General features: G+C 40.2%; 1 protein-coding gene across 1 annotated transcript in view; it reads right to left on the minus strand.

Moving 5' to 3' along the window:
- The window catches only part of fbn2b (fibrillin 2b), a 71,519-nt gene extending 69,085 nt beyond the window's left edge, over positions 1–2,434 (minus strand). The window contains exon 1 of the mRNA XM_030083473.1: positions 2,337–2,434. The gene's annotated coding sequence lies outside the window, so the exon portion shown is untranslated. The remainder of the gene's footprint in view (positions 1–2,336) is intronic.
- Positions 2,435–18,962: the final 16,528 nt, after the last annotated feature.

Here is an 18,962-nt window from a genome sequence, read left to right on the forward strand (position 1 = left end):
GCGCTTCAAAGCAGTCTTATAAGTGGCTTATCACTCAACAGACACCACATACTGTATGCTCTACACAGAACAGGGGCAAAACCCACACACTGATTAAAAAGACATGTCTAGTGACAGAAACCAAGAGAAGTTCAATATGGAGGTTTAATGACATGAAGAGTAGCAAAGACTTTGATCAAACACAACTCAAAGACCTCTGAGACATTTTAAGCATGTTTAAGTAGTGTGATTGGCGTCCTATACAGATGAGACAGACTAGTGAAGGAAAGTACAGGAACGGATGCAGCCACTTGGCTAAGAGACGAAACGTGAAGCAAGATATCTGACCAAATCCAGGTTGCCTGAATGAATCTGCTATGAGTTTTCTATGGATCAATAGACAGCGAGAAAACAGCTGTGGCACTGCCATCCTGCCACACAACAGCAATGTCTGGAATCTATTGTCTCTATATCAGGTGTCTTGTTTCCAGCACACTAATTACTTAACTCACATGATTAGTTTTCTAAATCCAGACTACCTTAAAATATGGGTCAATGGCAAAAAGAGGCCACAAAAATCAAACTGCCACAAAATATCCTGTTACATATAATGCTTCTGATTTTTGAATACATATTTGTTTTACTGAAACATATTTGAAGCACTGATAAGGATGATTGCCTTGTGTTTAATAGTCACTAGGTTGGGGCTGTTTGACCTAAATAACTGCCCCATGATTAGCGGGTGCCAGAAAGGTTGCAAAGAAGAGTGTATAATAAAGAAAAGGTTTCAAATAAGTTATTTTTTCACACTCATTGCACCACCAGATAAAAAAGAGTGCTAACAATTTCTTGTTGTAAGGATCAATTACATGTAGAAAAGAAAGAGTCCTGTCAATCAATCCCACTCATTATGTGATTTATAGATTTAAAATGCCATTGTTTTTGGCTCTGCTAGACCTATGCACAGCTACAGCAGTACAAACTTCTCCCAAACCTGTGAATTCGAATCACAGTAAAAAAATATACAGAGGTAAACTGCATTAGACAGCCACAAACTCAGTGCTTCTCTTTAGCTTGGGGTCCCTGATGATACACAATCTCCAGCTACTCAGTCATGTCTCCAGCTACATTACATATTTGGTCTGGACAGAAGTTAAAACAGATTTATATCTGATGGTCCAGCATCCCACTGACTCACATTCATTTTATGGTAGACGAGAGGCAGATTTACGGATAGTATCTTCAATAGACAGGAAAATAAAGATATTTATAGTAATTTGACCTTAACTGCCTATAATTGATGCCAAGTTTGTAATTTTCCAATTTTTTAATGTAAGCCCAATCGATACACGTATTGATTGTCACTCTTCCATCTTTATGGCCGAGTATGTTTTCGTCTTAATGTTTGTTTTTCATCAAAAATGCAGCCTGACACAACAGAAAGAATAAGGCTTTTCACTGATTACAGAAAGTTAAGTGAATGGAGGCGGGATCAATGGCGAACAAAAGAAATGCATGATCAATTACCCAGTGGGAGCTACTTCTCCAACTGTGCTGTCAAAGTGATCAGACATCCGCTGTGTCTTACTAATCTAACTTGTATTAGTCACAGAAAACGCATCTCTTGCAGGAGAAAAAGAAAAGCTATATTCGCGCAGATTTTTTTTTTTTTTTTTTTTGCAAACTTGAAAAGAACAACTTTACAAAAATAGACGAATATTAAGAGTGAGATCCATTGCACAGGTCAGCAATGAAAGCTGCACACTTTTTAATTTATGAAACGTGTTCATCTGCAGCTGTTCAGAAACTGCAACCGAGCCATTTCACCCATTTACTGCAGGCTGACACAAACGCAAGCAGTTTTCCACGATATTGTGCCTGTGCGTGTCACCGCAACTTTATGAATGGAAGAAAAATGCAACATCAGCCCGAGCTCACTCACACCAGTCATTCCCCGATGGGAAAACAGATTAGTGCACTCGTGCTGTATTCCGCTTGACTCTGCAGGAAAGCTCGGACTACTGAAGCTTCCACCAAACAAAGTAATCAAACAATAAAAACGTGACTGCCTTCAGTTGCTCCCAAAAGCCGGCTCATGCAAAAAAAAGAAAGGAAAAAAAAAAGAAAGAAAGAAAGAGTACAACTTCTGCGCTTCACCCATCAACAAAAACTTTGTTTAACTTCTATCTGTCTGTCTTTCCGCATGTAAAGCGAGTGATTTGTCCATTTTCCCTCAACAGCCATGCAAAAGGTCTTAATTTCCGTGAAACAACGGGATCTCCGGAACAATAGTAGCTATCAAAGCCATTGATAACTTCATTGTGCTGTTGTCAAGAGATCATTAATGTGCACAATACCTTGCAGCAATTGGAGTGCCTTGGTGTCGAGGAGCCCAGTCGCAATTTGACACACAGTCTGTGCCCCAGAATGCAATATTGAACTATAGCCTTGTGAGAAAAAGAGAAAAAGTTAGGGAATTGCCCTGTTTGGAAGAGGGGAGGGGACAGTGAGGCAGCGAGAGAGAGAAGGAGAGAAAGAGGGGGTAGTAACGGACTGCAGGACAAACCCACATTCCTCAAGACTCCTGGAGTTGTTATAGCAGGGGCCAAGCAGCTCGAGCTTCACACTGCTTCACTATCATCAGTCTACAGCAAATCACTCCTTCAGGTCAGCTAAGTGATGAGATAAGGGTCCCCTGCAATAACATTCAACCCTAACAGAAAATATAACTCAAACTTCTTCAATCAGAACCTAGAAATATTCTCAGGAGAGGGTGAAGACAAGAACACTGAGTTAGAAAAAAAAAAAAAAGAATTGTAGAGCTATGTACATTTTCATATTCTTTCATGTCCTGTGAATAGTACTTGAGGACTGCTTGCATTATCTGTCATGACTGGTGGATGAATTGAAACATGCCAAAATCTTGAGTCAGAAACCAGAAAATATTCATTGAAAGACGGAGATGTCAAAACTGATTTTTCTGAATGCTGTGCCTATTTTTACAGCCTCTCATGAAGTGTAACTCAGACCATTTATCAACACCAAAGCATAAGAACAAGTTTTCCTGCTGTGTCAAATTTACGCTTGCTTTTCAAATAGTGCTGCTATTTACTGCCCCGGCCCAACGGCACTTGTGATTGACACATCCTTGTGCTTTGTTGCCACAAGTGCTGATAGGAAGTTAACATTCAGCGAGTGGCCATCTGGGTGGTATATTGGTGAGGACAGCTGAGCACATCTCAGATGTTGCTATCCGCTGCACTGATTTTGCCACCTTCACATCTTAAATGGCTCAGCGTTGTGAAGAACATTAAGGTTTGAACAAGCTCAGAGACTGTGGAGACAGCTTCAAGAAGGGCCGAAGGCATTCGAACTTGGATTTCAAGTGAAAAATGAACACAATCATAATGTCATACATCTATCACAGAATGCTCTACTAAGGAATACAATACTTTTCAGAGAAAGTAAAAAAAAATTTGATTGTGATTTTATACATTGTGAGACATTATCTTTATAAAGCAACTGATTTAGATATGTATATATGGTTCATCTGTCCTGTGATTCCATTCTTTATGTGCTAATCATGTTTGTTTCATTTCATCCAAAGCTACTAGCTGATGGGGAAGCTTGGAGTCGGAGTCTGACATTTTATTGTTAAGGTCTAAATCAAACGACTGACTTTCACATTTGCGCCATCTAACAGTAGAGCCCATAAAGTGCTACTGTCTGGCTGGACTGCCACAGATTCCAAGATAATTGTGTAAAGAACGTACCAGAATATCATTAAACATTTGGAACCGCATGACTGAGGGAACTGAGTCCTAAAGAAATAAGAAATCAGTCTTCAGCACTATCTTCACACAGGTTGGGGGCCTCATTCCGTACCTTCTGCACTGCTTTTATGAGCTTCTTTTATTTTTTTTTCCTTGATGTCTGCAAAATAAAATGAAGGATTTTGGAGGGAATCCCAAGTTTCTATTGACAGGAAATCTTTTTCACTTCACTTAACTGTTGTGTGACATCTGTGTCCATTCCAAGACAGCGAGTTCCAAAAATACAGAACTTTATGGGAGAAAAGCTGCATGAATCCACAAAAAATATTATGCGAATGTTGCGTGAGAGATAGACAACATGCAAATAAACTCCAGGTGATTTGTAGAAAAAAAAGTTCATGCAACGCTGAGACTTTTGATATAATTCCAAGCTATTTGTCTTTCTCCTCTCTCTCAGTCCACGCATACACACACACATACATACACACATGTTTTATCTTTGTTGGAGTCATTAACTGTTTTGTTATATATATATATATATATATATATATATATATATATATATATATATATATATATATATATATATATATATATATATATATATATATATATATATATATATATGTATGTATGTATGTATGTATATAGTGGGTCATTGTGTGGACCAGAAGGTACATTGCTTTCCTTCATTTCCTCTGATGAGCTTAAAGGGTGAAATGTTATTTGGAGCATCCTTGGCCAGTTTTCAAGACAACAGATTAACAAAATTAGATAATCATATCCATATGCAAAGTGTTTTGTGTCTCTGCAGGACTTCACTTGATCTAAATTTACCAAACACAATACCGGGAACAATGGTTTCCGCAGAGGAGATGATGTAGTATAATTATGTTGTGTACAGACTGTTGAGCTCTGTTACCACCAAATGCTTCAAGTAAAGAGTAAATAATCAAGAAAATTTCAGTTGAAAGTGATGTAAGTTTTGGTTATACTTAGCCCTAACCTTTGATCTTGAGCATAATGCACACTTGGCCACTCAGTCAAGTGTCCAGTCAAACCCTCCTTTACATCCTATTGTATAAGGATAGCAGTTTAGTCAAGTGGGGAAGATGCAACTTGATGCCCGGCCAGCTATTCACATGCAGCATACTTCTGCAGGATGATTTGTGGTGTGTGGCAGGAGTTCTCAGGGAGTCTGAGAGTCTCACACAGACACCATGAAAGACTAGGATGGATAGAAACAAAGGATTAGATCCACAAGGAGTTTGAAACCCATTTGTGTGTGTGTGTGTGTGTGTGTGTGTGTGTGTGTGTGTGTGTGTGTGTGTGTGTGTGTGTGTGTGTGTGTGTGTGTGTGTGTCCCTCTTCTCTCACTTTTCTCCCTCTCTCCCCCGGCACTGCCTCCCTCTCTCCTCTAAACAAAACCACATTTTGCCAAGGAGTGATCTGGCTACAGTGAAAACACACCACTGTCTGGAGTGTATTGTTGCTTCAGATCCCAGGGAAATACTTTAACTAGCCCTCCCTCCCCTCGTTCTCTTTGCCTTCTCTCACTTGTTTCATATTTAAATACTTAAACGTACAGAAATACACCCGTCTCATCCCATGATATCATTGATTTTTCCAATCAAGATCATTGAAGTGGTGAAGACACAATTTTCCATGATTCAAATAGGAAACCAGAACATATTCATCTTTGATTGTAAGCTGTCACTTGAAATTTGAATGAAAAAAATAAAGGCCCCTTTTGTTATTTGTGGCGAGCTTTATGGTGACTAATTGGTGACTTTTGTCGACAAAAGTAAGTTGTTTGTTTTACGCTGAGCTGACTACATACGCCTGGCTTGAAATCAGGGGAGATTGAGAAGGCTCCGTCACTGCATCAGAGCAGAAGTCGGGGTCCCTCATGTAGCTCACATGGTATGAAAGATGACAAGCCAGGACAAAAAGCAGATGAGGATTAGATGGTCCTCACATGAACACATATTTGCAGTCGTTTACATTCACACACTTAAAACCTCTCTCCCCCTTTAAACCACACCCAAACTCATATCCCATATAAGTCTTCTTTATCAATATCACACATTAATAAGAGGTCAGTATGAAAGTAATTCTTTCTTTTCTTGGTATGATTGCATGGCAGCTGACGTGACTGATATTTTTGTGTGCGCTCGACCTGAATACTTGAAGCAATGCCTGATCTCTCCTGGTGCTGAAAAAAAGTACCAAGGGAGACCAGCAGTGCCTGACGGGGGTTTTCAGATTGTCTTTAGCTCAGCCAGGAAAGCCATCACTGAGCCAAATCACATTCATGACAGCCTCTCAGAGGAGAGAGATTCATGGCCAGAATTAGTCATACTGTTCTGCTGCCCAGAGGGGTTAGCCAGTGCACACATGGGTCATTGGAGGCAGGATGGGCCGGAGGAGATTGCATTAAAGGATTTTAATTTGTTTCCATAGATTTTTTTTTTTTTAATATTATACAGCTGTTACTCTATGTCTCTCAGTGGTTAACAAACATGAATTGCAAGGACTATATTCTCCGTGATTTTCAAATTAAACATAGCTTACATCCATTATTCATTCTTTATAGAGATTCCCAGGGGTGTAATGCATTTTAATTCTTTGGAAGGGTCTCTAGACAAACACGTGAGAATAGATTCAACCATAAGTCTGACCGCTGTGAAAAAGATGTAAGATGATATGAACGCATAGAATACGTGGACTTTTATGAGGCAGTGAAATGTGCTGTAACTCGAACATGCCTTGCTTCAGATTTGAAACATATTCCTTAACAACATTTGTTAGTCTGATGTCTTTATCTACACAGGTGTGAAAACTGGAAAGAACTGGATCGTCACCTGGCACAGTGCTTGCTTTCTTGACTTTTCATTTGATAGGAAGAAAGTTGTTAATGAAGTGTACCTGTTTATGAGATTGGCAGTGCACTAGGAGGCAAAGCGTTTACAGGGCTTCAAGTGTTAAAGAGAAGAGCTTTAGAGTTTGAGTTACTTGAAATTGCCCAGCTGAAGGGAGAAAAGCTGGAAGAAACTGGGTTGTTTTGATGGTTTCTATTCAAGTTTTTTTGTTTCCTTAGAAAGTCAAATGAGGCAACAGTGAAGCTCACTTGACTTTCAAAGTCCCAAATAATCAAAGAACCCAGAATCCCTGTTGTTTGTCAGCATTACTTATTGTCATAGTTCCCATTTTCCACTCTGGATGTAGTTTCTCTGTGTCTTCAACTCTTTGTATGTTTTGGCAGAGGGCAGCTGTAAGGTCATGGGAGCATGGAGGTGGGTGCCGGTATGAGTCTGCGGTGTGTGTGTGTGTGTGTGTGTGTGTGTGTGTGTGTGGTGGTTGTGTGTGTGTGTGTGTGTGTGTGTGGTGAGTTAGGCCTGAGGGTTTAGAGGTTGGTTTCGGAGTGTCATGGTGGAGTTGGGGTTTGTGGTTGGAGCCTGTGGGGTCAGGGTGGAGTGTGACTGACTGTAGAGAGATGATCCCAGCTGGGAATTCTGTGGCGCGCTGGTGGTTTTTCCCTGGGTGGGTGAAAATATGATCATTGCACCGCACACACAGAAAGACAAACAAACACACGCAAACTCATTCAAAGAGTGAAACTGTTACACATCAAGACGGATCGGAAGACAGACGTCTGCCTTCCCTTTCCTCTCATACCTTTCGTTCCACCTTTAGTTCAGTCATTGTTTCCATCATTTGCTTAGAAGGCAGGCATTTCTTGCCTCACTTTACCTGGAGCGTTGCTTTTCTCGTCACCGTGAAGAGTTGGCCTTGTGCAGCTGTGCTGCCCCAGTGATGCAGTGGGAGAGGAATGCGAACTTCAAAGTATAGCATGGGCATAGACAAAAGATGTCAGTGTTCAAGGGGGATGAGAATATGTGATCTCATAAAACAGTGCACAAACACATTGGTCCATTTATACAAGGTTAAGGTACAGAGGAAGATGAGAAAAAGGGAAGACCTGCCTCACATGTCCCCAGCCAACTCTGTGGAAACGAGGGGAGGAAGAGGCGGGTATACACGTGATGTGGCTCCCCAGTGGTAGAGCACACTGTAACGGCACAGCTTGTCTGGCCACGGTTAAAAGACTGTTAAAACATATAGTGGGGAGAGGAATGAAGAAAGGTTCATGTGTAAGATATGGCTAAAGTGTCTGAGAGTTGGGTTTCAGTGGGCCATGGAGTAAAACTTTCTGGATAAGAGTTGTGAAATTCCATAACCCATGTATTGCCAAAAGACAGAGATTTCAACCCTGAAAAAGAAAAGGAAAAAAAAGAAAGAAAGAAAATGAAAAGAGAAAAGAGGTAAAGACAGAAATGTAGCGAGATTCCAAGAGAGCGGAAAGAATCCTCAGACTGCTTGCTAACAGTTTGAGGGGATAATGGCTTTCAGATGTGTGTAGCGTCTTTTGTATTTTCAAAGGAGCATAAAACATTCCCTCTCAGAGGAATCCAAACAACGGTTGGAATTCTCAGTCTGAAAACTCACAACGGCAGTTATAACTAAATGTTTATTTCATGTTCACTCATGTTTCAAGTATTATATGTTTTACAAGAACAGACAGGCCTGTAGTTTTCCTGAAATCAACTTTCATTTTGGGGTTTCAAAGTGCTGATGTTTTCTCTTTGGGAGTGCTGTAATGGGTACAGCGGGCTGCGCGGGAGTGGTGTTCTCCTTATTTCCTGTTCAATCCCTGGGGGAGCCGGGAATTGGATGAGGTGAGGTCATTTCTTGTTCCAACTGTAAAGCAGACTGCTAAAGGGGCAGGGTGAGGAGGGGTGAGAGTCGTAGTCCACATGCAGTTAGTGGGAGCGCTGTGATGGACCGGGGGCACAAGTACAGTTAATGTCACCTTATGTTTGTTTCTATAAAATGTATGTAAAGAAAGGGGTCAAAAATTTCCAAATTTTGCAAGAAAGTTACAGTGAAGTTTAGCATTCTAACAATCATATAGTTTCACTTTGTCACTAAGAGTTGTACAAGCTGAGTGATTGTCCCTTCCAGCGAGCAGATATGAGGCTGCCGTCAGCATCCTCTGCACAATATAAAGATTATTTTCGAGAAGAGGATGGAAACCAGGCCAATCCAGGAAAGGAAAGTGAGTGTAGAGATAAGAAAAGTGGGAGGAAGAAAAGGAAAGTTGAGATAAGAGTAGAACTCTGAAATGTAGCACACTGAATGGTAGAGGTGGACCTGGCTGACCTGATGGGGAGAAGGACGGCAGATGTTACTGTGAAATGAAGTACAGTTTGGAACAGGGACTCTTGGTACAAGCTTTATTATTATGGAATGGTCAGCTACATAAATATGATTGGGATTATATAGGTTAGGTTGGATTGCATTACAATACATTACATTAGATATTTTATTTATCCCAAGTGAAATTCAAGTATTCAATGGCCCCTATACAACTGCAAAAAGACCAAAACACAAAAACCAGGGAGATTAGTAATCTAGTAATTTCAAATAATTTCTAATTTTAAAATTGATAGAAATAAATGTATTAAAAATTTGTTTATTTATTACCAGTGGTGTGCAGCTCGGGGAGGCAGGTTAAAAGTGTTTTTTTTTTCTCTCCATAATTAGAAAGTCATTCTGATATGAGCCTGGAGTCAGTTACGGTACTTGTTCAGTATATATAGCCTTTTCCAGAAAACAGCTGTATTTTTCATTGCAAGCCTTAGATTGAAGCAGGACGCTGTTATTGGATTGGTTAACACTGAGTGACTGTATTATTAGCCAATCAGGTTTTGATGTGTTATTGACAGACTGTCCTGTAGGGTCAGTGTATAGTATAGTGGCCCGACGAATACATGAACAGGGTTACAAATGGAGCGATGACCATGGAGTTGGACGTTGATATTGTAGCAAAAGTCATCAGTGCACAGGCTCCCTAAGTTGGGTGTGTGATATAAGATAAACTCTTCAGTGAGTTCCCAAGAAAGATTTGCGATTGAAAACACATAATAAACATGTTGGTGGAAGGAATGAAGATGATAAGGATGTGATGGAGAGCTGTGGTGTCAAACAGAGGAATGCAGAAAGAAAGATGATGGTAGATTTTCTGTTAAAGATGGGATTGGCTGTTGCGAACATACTTCAAGAAGAGAAACAATCATGGAGTGATGTACAAGAATGAAGAAATGTGCTCACAGGAGGACTATGGTTTATGTAGGAGGTGCAATCTGAAATAGATCAGTGATGGTGATGGAGGAGAGTGTGACGATAAAACATCAGATGCTGCACAGCAGGATGCCTTTGGAGGTCAAAAACAGGAAAAGAGTGAAAGCAGGGTCAAAAATCAAGTGGTTATCCAGGCAAAAGCAAAAGTGTTGTCTGGAGTTTCGGAAAGAATCGAGACTAGCCAAGGAAAGTTACAACAACTGACTGCTGAGAGTAAAGAAGAAGTAAGAGGAGCTTATGAACAAGGTTTTATTCAACCCTGGAAAGTGAGAGGATGACACAGTGACGGAAAAGTGTGATCATCCTAATGTTCAAGAGCGGAGTTGTAGCATTACAGAAAAATAAAGTTGATTAATAATTGGATGCAATTTAGCCGCCAAGCAAACAAACATTGCAAAATGACTGTATTTACACATTCTGAACTGATCATAATATTAGGCTTTGTTTACTGATTGACCTTCATTTCTACTCTCGCTTATCTGTGTGGCTCAGTGGAGAGCTCCTTTCTAGAGACGCAGACCCCATTTACATGACAGTATTTCAATTCAAAAAGCATCTTTTTTGCATTAGCATTTCTGAAAGTTTCTCATTTAGACAGCAACATTTTGAAAATGATGCCTGTTTACTGCAAAAGGGACAAACACTGAAAACAATCCTGTCGGGCCACTACTGAGTGCTGTTTCATGTAATAAAACCTCCTTTGTATGCACACAGAGAACAGAACATTGAAAACTGCCTCACTTTATTGTTTTGGACCAAGTGCTGTAATTATTTGTAATAAAAGTCACTTTATTGGAAAAGTGTTGTTTAATTCAAAACTGCAGGGCACACACCACATTGGTTGTTATGAATGAACCTTCCTCACTTGCACACTATCAGCAGTTCAGAAAAGTTGCATCTTCTCCGTTTATACAGAGATGGAATTGGAGCATTTTCAAAAAGTTCCATTATGCAAACTGTTTTCAAAAACTTCTGTTTTCAGTAGTTTTCACGGTTGCCGTGAAAAGCGACAATAGCATGCAACGAAGGATTTTTTTTTCATTTGAAAAGCTTGTCGTATAAACATGACATCAAAGTAGCTGAAGCCACTGAGGATTTCTCACAACTAGCTTGAAGATACTGTGGTGGGCCGGGGTGTGTGGCTTTCTTGCCACCACTACCCAATGTGGACTAAGCAGGAAAAAAGATGGATGAAAGCATGAAAATATAACCACAACTTATTTTCTTCTGGATTAAAGTGCTGCGTTTTTCTCGCTGGGAGCAGTGACCTTCTTGGAATCTCTGCTGGTTTGCAGGTAACTGAAGAATGACTTCACCTTCCCTCCGTCCCAGATCCCCTAAAGCTCCAGCAGGAAACAGAGAGGCTTTATTTCAGTGCCAGCTGTGAGATATGATACATATTTATTCCCCCTGACATGTAAGCTGTATCAGTCGTCTCACTCAAATTCCTTTCAAACAAACCCAAACTGACATTTGCAGATGGATCAACAATCATTGACCTACAATGATAAATATAGCATTACTGATGTTGATAGATAAATCTCTATTATTATTTCACTGACAGCAAAACTATTCTCCTTACAATCTGAGAACAATTTCAGTGGAAATCATGTTTTGAGATGTTTTTTTCTTGACAGGAGTATTTTTTCCCCTGCAACATTTCACTTTCTATCTGTCCATGCTACGAATGAAACAAATTCCAGTGCAGACACACAATACAACTGTCTGTGCACTACTACTACATCTACTGTGCTGTACGAAACTTTTAGGTGTGTCAAGAAAAAAATACCAGTTATTGTCAAGTAAAATACTCAGGAATGTATCTAATAGGCTTCAAATGTGTTCTACCATAAAGAAATCTATCTGCAAGCATAATCAATGCCATCAAAAATGACCATTCAGGCTGAATGATTCAGTGTGAAGGTCTCTGGGTGTTGGAAGTGAGTGTTGGCTCCAACAGACGGTCTCTGTCAACAGGGTGGAGTCTGTCTGGGGTTCACAGGAAGAGGAATCCGACCTATATCCACAGAAAGTCTGCAGCTCATTCTCCAGGATGTTCCTGCTTCCTGCAGGATTCCTACAAATCTGTGAGTAAATGTACAGAGAAAAACATCTTTGTTGAAGGCAAATGGTTACCAGATACTTATTTTCACTCACGTTTTGTTTTTGAATGAAAACATATTAATGTCTCTGCTTTAAAACAGTCTTGCTTTAAAGCGTCTCTTAACAACTGCCTCACAAATTTGTGCAGAACATTAAACCTAAAAAGCTGTACTTTCAAATGTGTGTAATAATTCACAAATTTAATCATGTACCTTCTTTTGTTGTTATGAATACCACATTTTGTTTCTCCAAATGGAGGCTTACTGGTCAGTATCAGGGAATCTCCTCTGAGGTGTCATCCTCCCAAATGATCTGAGCCGGAAAAAAAAAAAAATAGAAAAAAGGTGAAAGATGCCCAATCATCTTTCTCCTCATTTCACTTTTGTGGGCTGCACTGAAATTTGATATTATTGTGGAAGAAATATTTAAGCAGAACCAACTCTCTGCCTCTCCTTAATCTATACTGTGTATTATTTTGCAGATTAGTACATCATAAACTTGTCATTGTGATGCTGCTGGTGTGGTAAATTGCTCCATGCTGAGCTACATATTGTATTATGATTCACTGTGGTCTTTTATTTGACTTAAATAGACTTTGATGCAAATGCATGTTGAATATCTGTGATAGTCATCCAGCTAACATTCTCTGCGATTTTCTTTTGTTTTTTTAATATTTCCACAGGTGCTCAACACTTCGGAGAGGTTCAGATGGTTGATATCATGCCTTTTCACATTTTTGAGAAAAAGAATAAAGAAATCAATGGCGAATAGAAAGAAAATAGAAATTAAGAAGTTCAACATTTAACTAAGGATTACCAATTTGTTTATATATGTCGATCCTCTTTTGAAGCCAGAGGCAGCTGTATCCCCGTGTAAGTGTTTGGAGACTTTGGTCACTAGTCGGCATTGGCAGTAAATAACACTGTAATCTATCTGTCCATCTATTACTCCATTCGGAGGGCTGCAGGCAATCTAAACTGAATATGGGTCAAGGTCAAAAAAAGAGAAAAAGTCAGTCATACTCACATTCTCACTATTGTGGAGTGAACAATTTACCTCTATTGTATTGTTTTTAGCTACAAAAAAGTCCACACACAGGGAGAACATTTAAACCACATTTAGAAATGCCCCAAAGCCCTGACCCAAACCAAGGATCTGAAATTAATAGAGGCTTGTAAAAGAAACACTTCTGATAATATATCCAATGATGAGGGGAAAAAAAGTTGAAAAAAGTTTGTGCAAAGAAAATGTGAGTCACTCCCTGTTGTCAAAATGCGGCATGTGAAGTGGCTGTGTCGTAATGCGATGTGTACTTTGCATAAACCTAGTGAAGTTTTGTTGGACTGCAATGTAGTCCAGATTGTTCAGACAAACAACACAGACAGATGTATTATTTCACATTACCTCCACCCGGTTACAGACCACGAATATGCTGGATTTGACACTGCTATAACACAAATCGGTGTAAACATTTTATAAAAACTAAACTGTCAGTGATGAGCCTTTCATTCCTCAGTTTTCCTTGAGTCTACAGCATGGCGTTGATCTCCAGCGACAAACATCTCGGGCCCTGACTCTTTGTGCCTTTTTTTTTTTTTTTTTTTTTGTCTTTATGTCTCTTTAAAATGTCGTGGGAAATGTTTCTGGCAACATAATTGTAAGTTGTTCTTTGACAACTGTTGTACAAGTGTCCCTCTCATCGCTGCAGTTGCTCAGAAAGAAACTGACTGCAGCAACAGACTGCAGGAGTCGGTCTGATGCGTTGCGGAGCAGAAGAAACATGGATGAAGATCTGTCACATCGATGATTGATTTGGTGGAGAAGCCATTTGCACGTGGTGAATTGGTATGATAACCTATCAATCAGCCTTCTCAGTTACTACATCAGTGTGTATCCAGCCACTGAGACAGATGGGGCCAAAAAAAGAAAAAAGCCACTCATGTCCCTAACCTGATGCAGCGAGACAGAATGGGGTTGATGTGCTGGACTCCCTCATTGCACTGAACTGCAACAAATTCAAGTGGTTCCATCGGCTTGTGTTCTACTTCGCTGATATTATGGTTATGACCGTATGACCTTGTACAATCTTAGCATATTATTGCCCTGAGTCAACAAACCTGTGTCTGATCCTACTGGTATTTGGGAAACATTTATGATTGATACATTATTAACAATTACCCTAAACCTCTCAATAAGTGGTCTGCAATCAATTTTAACAGTTCAAGCACAATAAAGGGATTTCCACAAAAGTTGCGCCATTACAAGAGCGGACAGTAAATTGTTCTCACTTTAAAAAACTTGTTTGATTTTAGATACTGTCTTTGTCGAGGTGAAGTGGTGTCTCTCAGTGAAATAATCTCAAAGCAACATCTTTCTTGTAAGATGCAATAGTGTCATGATTTCCCCCACTAAGTTCTTTTCTAATGTGAACAATTCACTCTGCCTCTTAGAAAGAAAGAAGCCATAATCAGTTGCAACAAGTTGCGTATTGCGCAATTTCATCACAAACAGATTAGAAAAGTAACCCGTTCAATCATGAGATCATTCATGCCTGTGGCGCGAAGCAAGAACCACTTTATTTGCATCCTCGTCATGACGCTCATATAAAAAACAAATGAAAAGCCATAATGTTGCCGTCACAGTCTAAATTTGTAAGTTAAGTCAAGTGACATGAAAATACTGAGTCAAAATGAAAAACATGATTTCAAACACGTCATCCTTTATGACAAGTGTTGGTGCAAAGGACCAGTTTGCTCCATCTGGCGTCTGGACGCCTCCCATTACAAACATGTTTCAATCTCTGTCCGCTGAGAATAAATGTTTATCTATAAATGTTTGCCTGCTGTCTGCAGCACAGGTGAAGATAGCTGCAGGAAATGGGATCATTAAAACTGAAGAACTGAACATTGTATTCCTCCTCAAGCATGTTCTCATGTTTAGTATCACCCCAACCCACAGAGCCAATTTATAACTTATAATCAACCTTAACAGCATGACAGTTATACTTCACCTCTCAAGCATCCATTTGCACACACACACACACACACACACACACACACACACACACACACACACACACACACACACACACACACACACACACAAGTACAAATGTGTGCCCAACTGTTGCCCGTTTCTGTGTTGGAAAAGCCACAAAAATCCTTTTATGAGCGTGAAACTCTTGTGAACTCTTTACTCTAGTAAACCAGGTGTACTGAACAAATGGGGGGAACGGGACCTTTCCTTGCAGCCTTCCTGCTGACTGATCCACTCCTTTCTTGCAAAGCTGTGATCATCAAAGGTAAAAAAAAAAAAAATGAATAAATGAATTAAAAAAATTCAACTATCAGACAATAATTCCAAGTTAGCTGTCTAAAAAAAAAAAAAATTGTAAGCTGCCTCTCAACCTTCGTCTCCCCATTCATTCATTCATTCATTCATTCATTCAGCCCATTCTCTTGCTCATCATGAGTTTCACTGCAGCTGTTTTATTTGCATTGACTGAGGTAAGGACAAAAAAAAACAGAGATGCACATTAGTAATGTAAATATGTGCACAGAGAGAAACAACAAAAGCCAGGGTTGGAAAAAGGAGGAGGGGTGGTGATGAAAATATGTGTAGAGAATGAACGCATTAGTTTGCACTACAAGAAAACATATACTGTATTTCTAATAAAATAAATCAAGACATGCCTCTCTTATCCTCCTTATGGGAAACTGACGGCACATTTCTATCAACACAAACAGACCTTGTTGTTCCCTGCGACTGTCTGTGACACATTTGTTTAGGGTCAAACTTCCATTGCTGCAAGACATGTGAATGCTGTGAGGCCTATTAAAGTTGGGTATCAATGGACCACCCAGGAGTTTTACACAAACCCAAAAAATGGAAGGGGAGGGTGAAGGCAAGAAACACTGGGTAAAGCATGTGTAGTGACGAGGAGCGAGATCTAAAGGAGAGATGAGTCAATTTTCACTCTGTGAACTAGTAATAGACTGGAATCTTTCCACAGCGCGGGTTTGTATTCGTACACACCAGCTGAAAGCTACCTGAGCAGCTCGGCCAAGTCTGAAGGAGGGATTCGACATCGGGCTCCCAGCTGTGTTTCTGCATCATGAGGATACGACCCAGTTCTGTCACTGTAATTCTTGCTCTCTTTTAGTTTTGCACACAAACATACACACACACACACACACGCGCGCGCGCCCGTCCGCCTCCACGCATGTACGTCTGCGCGCATATCCGCACACACGCAAACAAACAATTTGGAGTCTGTTTATCTAATTTGGTCACTCAAGGTCAGTCACAGTGATGTTAATTTGGCAGCTAGATACACATGTTTAAGGAATAGTTTATACAAATGTGTCATTAATTTTACATTTCAAAAAGTGGGAGTCTGTCTTGACGATATTATTGATTGATTACTATGCCCTCAAGTGCCAACTTGTTTGGTTTACAACTTGTGATGTTTCAAGAGTTTGTGCACTTTTTTAACTGTTGTTTACTGTGTTTGGGCTTTGCACCTGCTGATAGCTGTTTATATTTTATACTTTGCATCCAATCAGATGAAGATATGGGTCAAAGTTTTTTTTTTTAATCCAAAGAAGATATGTATTTTGACAGTCTGCTTGAAATTACTTTTCCATTCACCTCTGCTATCACAAAAAAACATACAACAAAGAAACAAAAATCAGCAAATCTATCTGCCAAATCACTGCATCCTTATTGAACCTGTAATAAAATAACACATCCAAGAATTCTATTTTTTTCCCAGAAAATCTTAAATACACACAATGCATGTATATGCCTTGATTTGGCTACAAATGCAGTACTTTTTATGTATGGTGTGTATGATCATATAGTTGTTATAGCCACTCATTCATTCGGTCAGAGCTCGCTCTCACTCTCTCTCTCTCTCTCTCACACACACACACACACTCACACAGAGAGAGAGTCTCCAGCATGTTTCCTTTGCATTGACAAGTGCGATCCTGCTCAGCTGGGCTCAGGCTGCTTGCCACCCCACTGCAGCTCTGACACGGGGGACTTTGAAGTGTTGGGGCCCCCCACATGGAGAGAGCATTACTGTAGGTGTACCAGCAGCAGAGGCCCGGGGGTGGGAGAGGAGGGGCTGGCGGGATGAAAGACAGTGCTGTGGCAGTCCAGCTGTTTGCTCTGCCAGCCCGACACTAAAGGGAGACACAGGATCTGGAAGAGTCAATATTTGGTGCTTTGTGTATCTGGTTTAGTTGGTGGCTCACTCAGTGAACTTCTGAAAGAGTCTGCGAGGTTGAAAGTTAATTTTTTTTTTTAATTCAAGAATGCGAAAAATTGTTTTTCTTTTTTTTAGAGATTTAAGTTGTGCATTTCCACCAAACGTTCTGTAATGTTAATTAAAATATCAACCAAAAAAACAAAAATGTTGTGACTTGACAGCGGAGGTGTGTGGTCTCACTGAGGAAGTGTGTGAAAGGCTTTCTGTATCATGGTCTCCAGCATCTGGTATTACTTGAAGGCTGGTGGTTTGAGTGTGCGCTGCAGTTTTCGAAAACCTCCGCCTCAGCATTGCAGCGTTTGACTTAATCCTTTGCCCTATTTCACGTCACCAAGTAACACAAAAAGCTGTACATGTTGCTCCAACAGAGATATTGGAGAGCTAATTAGTAGAGACTGAACGCATAATTCAGCCCATATATTTGTCGACAGCACAGCCACCTTTGGCATTTCCAGGAGGCTTCCCCACTAAGTGTGAAAAGGTGTGCCAGCTTATTTTCCTACATTTTAGATCTTGTGATTCCACACACACCATAGCGACTGGTGTTTGTGTGGGCAACATTTTATGTGTGGATGGGGAAACGGTTTGAGAGGTAGATTTAAAGCCCACATAACAGCAGCGAATTGGGATTTGGTTTGAATTAGTATGAAGGTTAATAGGTTTAGGGTTAGGCGCATGGTATGGTGATATAAGCACATGTGGATCTGTGTGTGTGTGTGTGTGTGTGTGTGTGTGTGTGTGTGTGTGTGTGTGTGTGTGTGTGTGTGTGTGTGTGTCTGTGTGTGTGTGTGTGTGTGTGATCACCATAATTGGAGGACTAGCTTGAGGAATGCAGCTCCCACTGTCAGCGCTCTCTCCAGCCCGTCCATCTTCATTATGGCTACACCGACACACTGGTCATGTGATTTACAGCCACGGGCCTCAAAGCTGGTGATACAGGGCAAATTCCTGACTGGGATCAGTCAAGTTTCATACCCAGCAGGGGTCAGGAGCCTTGAAGAGACGAAGGATGTTGCAGCAACAGGAGAGAGGAGATGAGGTGATAACAAGTCGGAATTGGAGCAAACAAAGAAACAGAAAAATCAAGAGCTGCATTCTTTACTGGAGAGCAGGGGGGGATCCGGGGCACCACTCTCCTCTCAATACCAGGGCTTCAGGGTCACTTACATGTGATAAGAAAGAAACCTGCTGTTGTACCTAGTAAACATGTCGCCAGCTTGATCTGTCATATGGTTTTGGTGTATAGATCATGTCTGATCATGTTGCTTTGATCAAATTCTTTTCTCCTGCATTCGGTTCTTCCTTGCATTTAGGAAACTATGTGAAATTGTTTCGGCATTTTCAGTGGTAACAAAATTAAACTTTTCGCAGAACAATACTACAGAGCCAATATGACTTCTGTGCCAAAGGGTAGGGCAGAACACCAAGTCTGTTTAAAATCTTTGATTGCAAAAAACTAACTTCCTTACACAAACTGTCATAAAAAAATGTTTGATGCAAGCTTTTTTTTTCCCCCGACTGTGTTTTTCATTTTCACTTTTACCAGTTCAATTTGTCTTCTTCCTAACACGCATGCACACACAGAATATTCTGGGCAAATTGTATGTTACAGAGTTTTAGGTGCAATC

This window comes from Salarias fasciatus, chromosome 23 (assembly GCF_902148845.1).
Source record: "Salarias fasciatus chromosome 23, fSalaFa1.1, whole genome shotgun sequence".
NCBI classification, from domain to species: Eukaryota; Metazoa; Chordata; class Actinopteri; order Blenniiformes; family Blenniidae; genus Salarias; species Salarias fasciatus.